The sequence below is a fragment of the Volvox carteri genome (genome assembly GCF_000143455.1).
Source record: "Volvox carteri f. nagariensis unplaced genomic scaffold VOLCAscaffold_10, whole genome shotgun sequence".
Lineage (NCBI taxonomy): Eukaryota > Viridiplantae > Chlorophyta > Chlorophyceae > Chlamydomonadales > Volvocaceae > Volvox > Volvox carteri.
In genome coordinates this window covers 1,717,157-1,727,693 of record NW_003307553.1, presented here as the reverse complement: position 1 = coordinate 1,727,693, position 10,537 = coordinate 1,717,157, and positions in this window count along the sequence as shown.

Sequence of the window (10,537 nt, the reverse complement as noted above, 5' to 3'; positions counted from 1 at the left end):
TCCCCTCCGTCCTCCCCTACTTCCTCACCTCCTTCCTCACCTCCCTCATCCCTCATCCCCTCCCCTCCTGACCCCTCCTCCCCTTCCGCCCCTCCTCCTAAGGCCACCTGAGCGGGGCCCTGCACGCCTCGGAGCACCTGAGGTCGCTGGTGCTGGACAGCGTGTGGGCCAGTGCGGGCGGCTGGAGTGCGCTGGGGGCCGCAATCAAGGTCAACAACAGCCTCACGACCATCAGGTAGGGGTCACTCCTATGCAGGGCGACGTGTGTGGAGAGGTAGGGGAGAGGTAGGGGAGGGTTACGGAGGTGTTTGCGGCGAGTTGCGGCAGAGGGCGCGCGGTGGTGTGCGGTGCGGGGGGTTGTGAGGGTGAGGGCAGCGGTGTAGGGTGTTTGTGTTGTGAGATGCGAGACATGGAATGAAGAAGTGGGGTGGCTGTGTATTCCACGTGGTGAATGGCGGACGGAATCATGCGGTAGTGTGGGGTCCGTGATACCCGGGTACTGGGCGGCGGGAGATCTCCAGGGGGGGGCATGTGGGCTGCGGTGTGCGCTGCGGCAGTCGTGTGATACACGTGTGATAGTCGTGGTGTACGCTGCGGTGTATGCCCTCATGTATTCGGCACCGTTCGTCCAAGTTCGTTACTTTGTACGAGCACTTGTCCGCTTGCCTACCTGGCCGTTACGTAGCATCGATGCTATCACCGCGCCGCCGTATTGTCTTGCAGGATCCGGTACTGTCTGGGCGGTGGCGGTGGTGCTGGTGCTGGTGGCGGTGCTGGTGGTGGTGCTGGTGGTGGCAGCAACGGCAGTGGAGGCAGTGGGGGTCCGGCGCTGGCTGCTCTGTGCTCGGCTCTGTCTGATCAGCAGGGCCAACTGGAGACGTTGCGGCTGTCGTACAACGGACTGGGTGACGTGGGAGTGGAGGAATTGTGCAAGGTGAAGAAAGAATGGTGGTGTTCACGGCGTTTATCTGTATGCGTCTCTGTATGTGTGTGTGTGTGTGTGTTTCAGGGGGAAGGGGTTTTAAAGGCGATATGAAGTAAGGAAATGGGGGCTAGGAGGTGTGCCGTGGAGTGCCGTGTCCGAGGGGGGAGCTTAGGATTGCTGGGTTACGCTGACAGACAGAAGGGAGACCCACATTCGCTTCCAAATGCAGAAGCCTAATCCCGGAAAACTTTTGAATTTTTGAATTTTGACACTACGCGTTCGGGCACGCAGAAAGCTGCACGGCAAGTTAACAGAGCGGATCGCGATCTTTTGATGTAGGTGAATTTTCTTGAAAGGTAGCAGGACGCAATGCCCCCTTCACCAATGTAGGCCGTACTGTACGACATAATAGTACGATAAGGGAGAGCAGAGCACGGCAAACGATATGGCACACGTGCCCGATTCTCCAATTTTTCGTTTTTCCTCCCTCCCCCCTCCCTCCTCCCTCCCCCCTCCCTCCTCCCTCCCCTCTCCCCCCTCCTGCTGAAAAGGCGCTCTCGCGGAGCTACACTCAGCTAGCCAACCATCCCAGTCGCATCTCGTACTTGGACTTGTCGTACAATGAGGCGAGCCGTCGGTGTGTGCCCGCGGTGACAGCAATGATGCGCACTGTACGGACACTACGCCACCTTGATCTGTCGTACAACGACCTGGGGCCCGAGGTATGAGGTTTCCCTTGGCACTTAGGGTTTAGTGTTAGGGTGCGGTGTCAGGGTCCTCCTCCTGGTCCTTGTCCTGCCTGCGTGAACGCTTACCTCGCCCGCTCACATATCGCTGTGTCCCTCCTGCCTCGGTAGAGAGAGAGAGAGAGCCAAAACAAAGTCGCTAAAAGAGTGTGTTGTAGGCGATAGCTGCTGCTGCTGCTGCTGCTGCTGCTGTTTATCTTAATCCGCCCCCTCCGGCCCCCTCCCGACTTCCACCGCACATCAAGTGGATGGACCCGTCCACGTGAGCCTGGCCATAACACTAACCTGATTTCAGCGCTCGTATTTACAGCATGAGCTCGCCTTTACTTTCCTCCCGACTTCCGCCGTACAGGCCGTACGGGATCTGTGCAGCGCGCTGTCGTACGCTCCCCACGTGACCAGCCTCAACTTGGCGGCTACGGGCGCAGATGACTCCGCGGTGGAGGCCCTCATGACCCGTGGGTCACCACTGGCACCCGCCTCGGTCCTCACCGTTGCCGTCGCCGCCTCGGGTACGTGTCTTTGCGTCTCTGTCTGCCTCCCAGTCTACATCCCTGTATGTATGTATGTATGTATGTATGTATGTATATTTTTCTGAGACTCAAGTCACGCGCATGGGGAGATGGCACGTTAGGCCCCATGTTGTGTTAACAACTACCGACTAACGACCAACGGATTCCGCCTGGTAGGGGGTTAACGTGCACTAGGAGTGATGCCGTGAGCCAAGTGATTAACCCTTGTGCTTTTGTCGTACTACGTATCACCTAATGAATATTGGTTTAATCAGCTGTTCTCCGTTCGGCCCACTTCATTGCAGGTCTTGCGGGAATGGGCGGCGGCGGAGGAGGAGGAGGATCTGGCGGCGGCAGTGGCGGCGGCGCGCTGGCGGCGCTGTGTCTGGCTCACAACCGCATCAGCTCCAGGGGTGCGGCACTGCTGGCGGCGGCTGTACGGCGGGTAGGCTGCCCGCTCGAGGATGTGGATCTTGGTTGGAATGCGCTGGTGGGTGAGGAAGGTGGGTGAGTGGGGGGTTTAAAGGCGAACCGCAGACGAGTGACTGCATGTGAGGGGGAGGAAGAGAGGGAGGGAGGGAGGGAGGGAGAGGGGGGGAGAGGGGGGGAGGGAGAGAGGGGAGAGTGGGGAGAGGGGGGGAGAGGGAGGAAGAGAGGGAGGGAGGGCAGGGCGGGCAGGAGAAGAGGGGGGAAAGGATGTTTGCAAATTCCAAACGGCGATGGCGAACTCCACGTGAATGGAAGGCGGGCGGCTGGGGCCCTATGGGTGGGAGAATGTGTCGTGAAGGCCACGACACACAACGAAGTGCGAGGAGGTGTGTGTGCGTGTGCGTGCTATGGGGGGAAGAATGCTCATGGTGCTAGGTCCATGATTGAGTGTGGGTGCATTAGGAATTTTCCACCCCTCGCCTCTTCCTTTCTCTCCTTCTGGAAGCGCGCCTTGCTGCTCCTCCTCCCTTCCCCCCTTCTTTACTTGGCAGCAGCTTCACTCGCGCGTGGTTCGTCTTTCCCTTCCCCCCTCCCTCCCATCACGCAGGCGCCAAAGCCTGGGCGGAAACGTTGTCAGCAACATCCTCCTCCTCCTCCCTCTCCCTGGTGTCGTCCGTCTCCTCTTCCCCCAGCCCCCACCCCTGCCGGCTGCGGCGGCTGGTGCTGTCGGGCTGTGAGGTGCCTGACTCGGGCGCCTTCGCTCTGGGGGGCGCCCTGAAGACCAACACCAGTCTGCAGGAGCTGGGGCTGGCGGAGAACCACATCTCCACTCGGGGTGAGGGACCGGGGTGAGGGGCGGGGGTGAGGGGCGGGGGTGAGGGGGGGGGTGAGGGGGGGAAGGGAGGGAGGGAAGGAGGGAGGGTGCATGTGCGCCACGTGTATTGTCGGTGGGTACGCAGCGGAACATACATACATACATGCACGCATACAGACATGTTTGACAGCTCACAAGCGCTTGCACACGTGAACATACATACATACATACATACATACATACATACATACATACATACATACATACATACAACCCTTGCGCTGTGTTTCGGCTTCGGCCCCCGGCTCTCGCAGCCCACAGTGTAATCTAAGTCATACATACATACATACATACATACACGCACACACCCGTGCGCCATTTCCTCTCCCACCATTTACTCTCCGTGAGGCTCAGTTCCTGAGATACACGTAAGATGCACATGTGAATTCGTGCTGGGCCGGGCCAGGGGCCGCATGGGGATATTTTGCCCCGCCTGAACCTTAGCTTGCTGTCTATGTACGCAGCGGCACTCCAACGTCGCCGTGCTGTTGTATGTATGTATGTTGTAGTATTATCAGCCCGGCACATCCGCCACCCATCCAATCCCTCCCCTGCAGGCTTGGCTCTGCTTGCGGAGGTCCTGAAGGTCAACACTGCGCTGCGGCTGCTGGACGTTTCCCACAACATGGCGGGTCCTCGTGGCATGAGCCCCCTCACGCAACTCATGGGAGCCAGCCAACACCAGCACCAACACCAACACCAACACCAGGAGGGGGCCAGGAGGAGCCAGGGGTACGCGGCAAAGAGCAGCGGCGGCAAGAACAACATCAACTCCAACACCAACATCAACACCAACATTAGCACCCGCATCAGCAGCAGTAGCCGCTGTCTCGTGAAGGCGGAAATCCTCCGGGAGTACCGGGAGGTGGAGGCGGTGAAGAACAGCAGTGAGCCATGGGAGGAGGAGGTGGAGGAGCGGCACAAGCGACGGCAGAAGCTGCAGCAGCAGGGCTACGTAAACCCTTTCCTGGATCCAGCCGCTGTGAGGGCAGCGGCGGCGGAGGCGGGGGCAGGCGGGCCCATAGCCCCTGACGGAAGGGGAGGCGACGGCGGCGGCTACTACAATCCTTTTCTCTCGCCCGTCGCGACGTATGTCAACCCTTTCCTGGACCCGCCAACGGCCGATGGCGCCGGGGCGACGGCAACGGCTGCAGGCTGCGGAGGCGACAGCAACAATCCGTTTCTCGAGCAAGGCCGTACAGCGCCTGCGCTTGCGGCGGCCAACCCTTTCCTTGACCCGCCAGCGGCGGTGCCAGGTGTGGGTGTGAGCGCTTCGAGGCGTGATGAACAACACGACAATCCTTTCCTATCGCAGCCGTCCCCATCGCCGCAGGCACTAGCGCAGGACAGCGACGGCGATGGGAACACCTTTCAGAACGTGGACGGCCGGGCACCAGCACTAGGACCACCAGGACCACTGGGGTTGGAGGGTCGGGAGCTGGCGACACGTGTGCTCGTCAGGAAAGGTGAATGGATGGCGGCGGGGGAGGGTTGAATGCGTGCTGTGCGTAGGACGTCACCGTGCTGCTTTTTTCCTGCTATTGCCGTCGCTTCTGCTGCCTCTTCTGCAGTTGATTGTTACTGCTGTTGTTTCCGTTGGGAGTTACCGTTAAGAGACAGAATCACCGAGTCGCCTAAGACGCCTCTGCATCCCCAAGACAATGCGGGGGGTGGGGATTTGCTAGGTCTAATGACGGCCGTAATGGCGATGGCGGTGATAATAGTAATGATCAAAACTGATGTCAGCCGGCAGGTGGCAGGTGGGAGGTGGCAGGTGTTGGGCTGATTGTTGTGGACGCACCCTGTTTGTTGTGTTGCAGGCGCGTGCGAGTCAACATCAGCGAGCGGCGGAAGCGGCGGAAGCGCTGACGGCGCAGTTGGGGGAGCTGGCGGCGATGGTGGCAGCAGCACGAGCGGCACGGGCATCTACGTCAGCAGTCGATCAACGGCGGATGAAGCTGACCGGGTCACGGACCGCGATCTGTGGTTGTAAGTCCAGGGAGGGTGTCTTCCGTCTTGTGAAAAAGCTGTTGTTGAGAATTTTGTTTTATGTTTTCGAGCCGTTTCAGGAGCGAAAAATGGTTTGTGAGGTTCACGTTTAGGGGGCTGCTTCCTTGGAGAGCTAGGGGAGGGGGAGGGGGGGGGAATAGGGAACTTCGATGTTTGCAAGAGCGTTGGGATGGGCGGCGGGGTGCGCTTGTTGTGCCCCAACAAACAACAGCAACAACAACAACCGCAACCAACCTAGCGGCCGTAACCCTGTATCCATCCCCGCTTTTTTTCCCTTCTTGTTCCTGCGCCCTGCGCCTGAGCTCCCGCCTGTGCCCCACCCGTCACTAGGGTGAACTCAATTCTGGAGAGCATGGGGGTGAGCCCAATTACTGCCGGGCCAATGGACCGAGCCTGCCCGCACGGGCCGCCACCAAACAGTGTCGACGTCGTACGGGTACACAGATCATCAACGAGCGTGGGACTCGCAGATGAGCTGCCTCCCCACGATATCGCCAAGGGGGAAGTGTCGTCTGCGTCGGTGTCGGCGGCAGTGGCAGCGGCAGCAACAGCGGCGGAGGCCTCTGGCAGTAACAGCGCCGGTTGGGGTGCCGCCGCAGATGCGCAACCGGACGAGCTGACGGAACTTCCGGACCCGTACGACCAGTCGTACCACGGGAAAGAGTACGGGTCCAGGAATGGGCGCGGGAAAGTGCAGGGGGACGATGCTTGGGTGGGGGGTGGAAAAGCTGGTGGGGAGGAGGGTAAGGCCAAGTTGACGGCAATGGCAGAGGCTGCGGCGCCTTCGGCGAAGCAGCAGCTGGAGATGTGGTGGGGCAGAGAACGCGGTAGTGAAGGTGGAGGCGCTGGGAGGGGCGGGTGGCAGCCGAGGGAAGACGGTCGGCCGGCCTCGAACCCGGAGGATAGACCAACAGCTCCAAACCCGTTCCTCTAAGCGACACATTGTGAAGGAGCCCCCTTTCTTTACCAGTCGAGTCCAGTCGTATGGACTCTGGTATTGTGCGGGGATGGAAAACACTGATCAACTGTCTGTGTGACACCACTGTCTAATGCTACTCCGTCCTCGGTCAGCCTACCTCAGCTGCAGGCACGATTCTTGTGTCGGATAAGCACGCGGACTTGACTTCTGCAGTTTCCGAAAGGTCTTTGAAGGCACTTGAAGAAAATGGCTTCGTGTGCGAGTGCACCCTCGCATGCCCCACACATCAACACACATGCGGTTCTTGGCGTCCGCAAAATAGCATGTATGGGATGGACAGTACGTCCTGCAGTTCAGAAACCATATGAAGCTTTCCTATATACGTATTGGCAGACCACCCTGACAGGTTCCTGGCCTAAGAAACAAGCGCCTTCCAAACCCAGAGACGAAGTTGTTTGTGTGTCAATATTAAATTGATGGAAACCAATCCGCGCTGAGCTTACTGCACAACTTTTTGCAGTTATCGTTCTGCAGGCCAGCGAAAACTGTTGCGCGATTAACGACTTATTTCGTAAGGCACGTCGGGTAACCGATTATAAGGTTCACACTGGCTCAAATGCCTCTCACAATTACTGCACATCCTAGAAGTGCCGTAAGGTTACACGTTAGCTCTGGTGATAACGGTGGGGCAAGAGTCGTATGATAGAGAATGTTGCTGTCAAAGATCTTTGAAATAGTTGTTATGTCCTATAGCCTTCATGGCTTGCTGTACGGTTGCGTTCGAGGTGCCGGATAGGACAGGATGTGGATGTGCCGCTATAAGCATTGGATGGGTTTGCCCAAGCATTGCAGCGGCTATATCTCGCCAAAACAGCACGTCACGCTGATGCGTTTCAGGATGTGTGTTTGGCCTTTGGCGGTTAATCGACCGCACGGTAGGGAACGGTCTGCCCGGTGGTGCCGGGTCTGTGGGAACCGGCAAGCTGTTGAAGATGAATGTCATGTGTTGCTAGATTGTCCTGAGTATGCGAATATTCGTTTGAAGCTTTGGGACCTGGGGGTTACTCCTGGGGACCGCATGATCGAGATTATGGGCGTCAAGGATCAACGCGGGTTAGCGCGCGTCCTGGACGACATTAGAAGATGCAGGTTGCAGTACGTTGAAGATTAATCAATCTGTTACTGTTGGGTATTGGCATTTTTCTTTTTTGAGTTCTTGATTCCAGTTTGGCGGTTCATGAGCCTTTTGGCTCGTCTGGACTGTACAAGCTTGAAGCTTGTAAACGTAAACGGTAAACGGACAGGACGAGGCGGAACCGGGGCTGCCAAGGGCCTTACACTACTGCAGTACTAATTGCTGCTCTCGGAGCGCCAGGGCGCGTGTGCGCCGAAGCGCGGTCTAGCGCCACACGGCGCGGTCTGAGCGCATGCAGCGCTGTCCAGCGCGGCCACACCGGCACGGCCGAAAGAACTGACACACAGCACTAGACAACTAAACGCAGCATTAATAACTGCGTCCACTGGTCACCCGCCCCGAGGGCAAACCTGAAGCGTCAGCGACGCACGAACCACACCCTGGCCAGCGGGGCTGGCCAGGCGACATTCCTAGCGCGCAACGATACTTTAAAGGCACTTATTTGCCGTGCGGTAATTGCTGTACAGCTGTGCGTCTGGCGCTCCGAGGGGACTGCCTAATCACCAGGTCTCCAACTGGGCCGAGCCTGCCACGTATAAACGAGGGACACTGAGGGCGGGGGGGGAGTGAGAGCAACAATAACAAGCTCCAATAGTGTAGGCAGAATGCCGGAACTATGGAGCTGACAGTTGAAATAGTAAATTCGAAATCTCAGCAAGCCATACGGCTGCCGTACATAACTTAGCTTAGAGGCTATACTCACTTTTGCTCGTGCCGCATCTAAGCTACAATCCTGACTTCCTTGCCCCTTGCTTGCGCGCAATGTCAAATAGCTTAGTTTTGATTATAAGGAAAACACACCGAGATTGTTAAACTTGTGTGATAGTTTGTGGGGTGTAGTCGGTTTTGTCAATATATTGATTACCCGAAGCAAGCTACACTAACCATATGTCGCGATAAATCTCCACACAGCATACATGCTACTGCGAATGCATTGTAATGTCATAGTCGTGTTTGCCAGTTTCTGTGCCGCATCTACGGGTACGATTGAAATGTCAGCTTCCTTGCAGCATCCGCGAGTACGAGTTTAAGCGCTTCGACAACAACTCTGCCGCGTGGTCAAGGAACCGAACTGCAGCTCAAGCAGGGGTTTGCGCGGCCTATCTTGCCCAGCTTCAAGGAAGCTGACACCACCTTTGGAACCTGTTATCATCCGTGTTATCCCGCCGGCATCCCGCGCATCCTCTGGGCCTCCTCTGGGCAACTTTTGGCTCTGCCAAAATTTCAAGGACATTGAACGACGGGTTCATGCTTTCTACCCTTCGCCCCCACAAAAAGACACAGTCATTAAGGCCGCGTGCTATGGGCGCCACCTTGCCAACAATCCGTGGGTCGCATTTCGACGAGTGCTATCATTAAAATCTAAATGGAGCCAAAACTCCAATCCCAGTCCGACCCGAGGTCCAGAACAGCCCATATCCATCTCCTCTCTGGGAGGCAACTGGCATGAGAAATAGGTCCGGGGCTTACAGCGTAAGGGTAACGGCCAGTCGCCAGGAAGGATAAGAAAATCTGCCGTATATGTACGCCATCGGGTCACGGGTCAAAATTCCTGCTGCCTGGCCCTGTACGGCCCGAGCCGGTGGGCGAATTTCGAGAGCCGCATTGTACAACACATACCACGTGTGTACAGTCATTGCACGCGCGCAGCACTCGGCATTCAGAGAAACCAGGTGCTCAGCGTGCAGGAGAGGTGCAGATATGTGGAGCATAGAAAAATGTTTTTTGAAGCGCACAAGCAAAACATGCATGCACGCGCGTGCACACATGGAAAGCGGGCAGTGCGAAGAACACGGGCAGTGCGATAGACCGAGCGCAAACTCTTGAGCATGGCACACACAACGCTTTGCGCTTCGCTTAGTAGCACCTTGCAATCACCCACACAACTGTAGGAAAACACAACGCGCCAGTGGTCCTTACAAATATCAAGCCAAGCGCGCGCACACCGCCGAACTTTAAAGCCCGAATGGGCGTTTGTGTGATAACCCATCCAACAACTACACAAAAAATTTGGCCTAAAAGTAAAGATCACAGGGTCAAGAAGACCCGCGGGTCATCGATTACAGATCACCGACCCGACCGTTATGATCTGTGCCAAAACAACAGCGCAACTGTCCGCGCTCAATCTGTCCTCCCACCTCCTTCACCCCCAAACATGGAGCCGCATCAACGTTATCCCCTACACCACGCGATAAAAAGTGACGACCCTTCATAGGGCTTACTATCGGTAGCGGTTTCGATCTCGACTGACGTACCCAGCAACACGACTGTTTCAGCCGCGTGAAAACCTGGCCCGCAAATTGGCGGGCGCCCGCCAACCGTCACATATATCAATACACAAAGCACTGCAAGCACGGGGTCCCACCATCGCGGTCATATGCGAGCTTCTTTTTGCCCTGCTTGCATTCCTACCTGCCTGCCTGCCTACGTTTCGGAGTTGCGGCCTTCGGAATCTGGACTGGGTGCTACCAGGCGGAACGCGATGCGGCGCACAGCGGATGACAAGGACAGACAGACAGATCGACACAGGAGGACGGACAGAGAAACAGACAGACAGGTAGACATACGCAGAGACAGGCGGGCATTTTGGCGCCTGCATCAGCCTCAGCTCCGTTGCAGCAGGTCATAGGAAGCCCCAGATGCCTAACAGCATCACCGTCAGCTCAAATATAACGCATCGTGTTTCACCATGTCACTTCGTTAGTCACACATCACCACTTATCAAACATGACATCGTCACAAACCCTAAGAGCCGTCCACCTGCCTGGGGCCCGAGACCACCACCCCTCTACCAATACAGATGATGCACACACACACGCACACACGCACATGCACACCAGCAACATCGCCCGCCGGCTCCTGTCCCGGCTCGCGCCACCTTCGTCCCCTTACGCTCCACCTTCGTCCCCTCAGTATCTCCTTTCCCC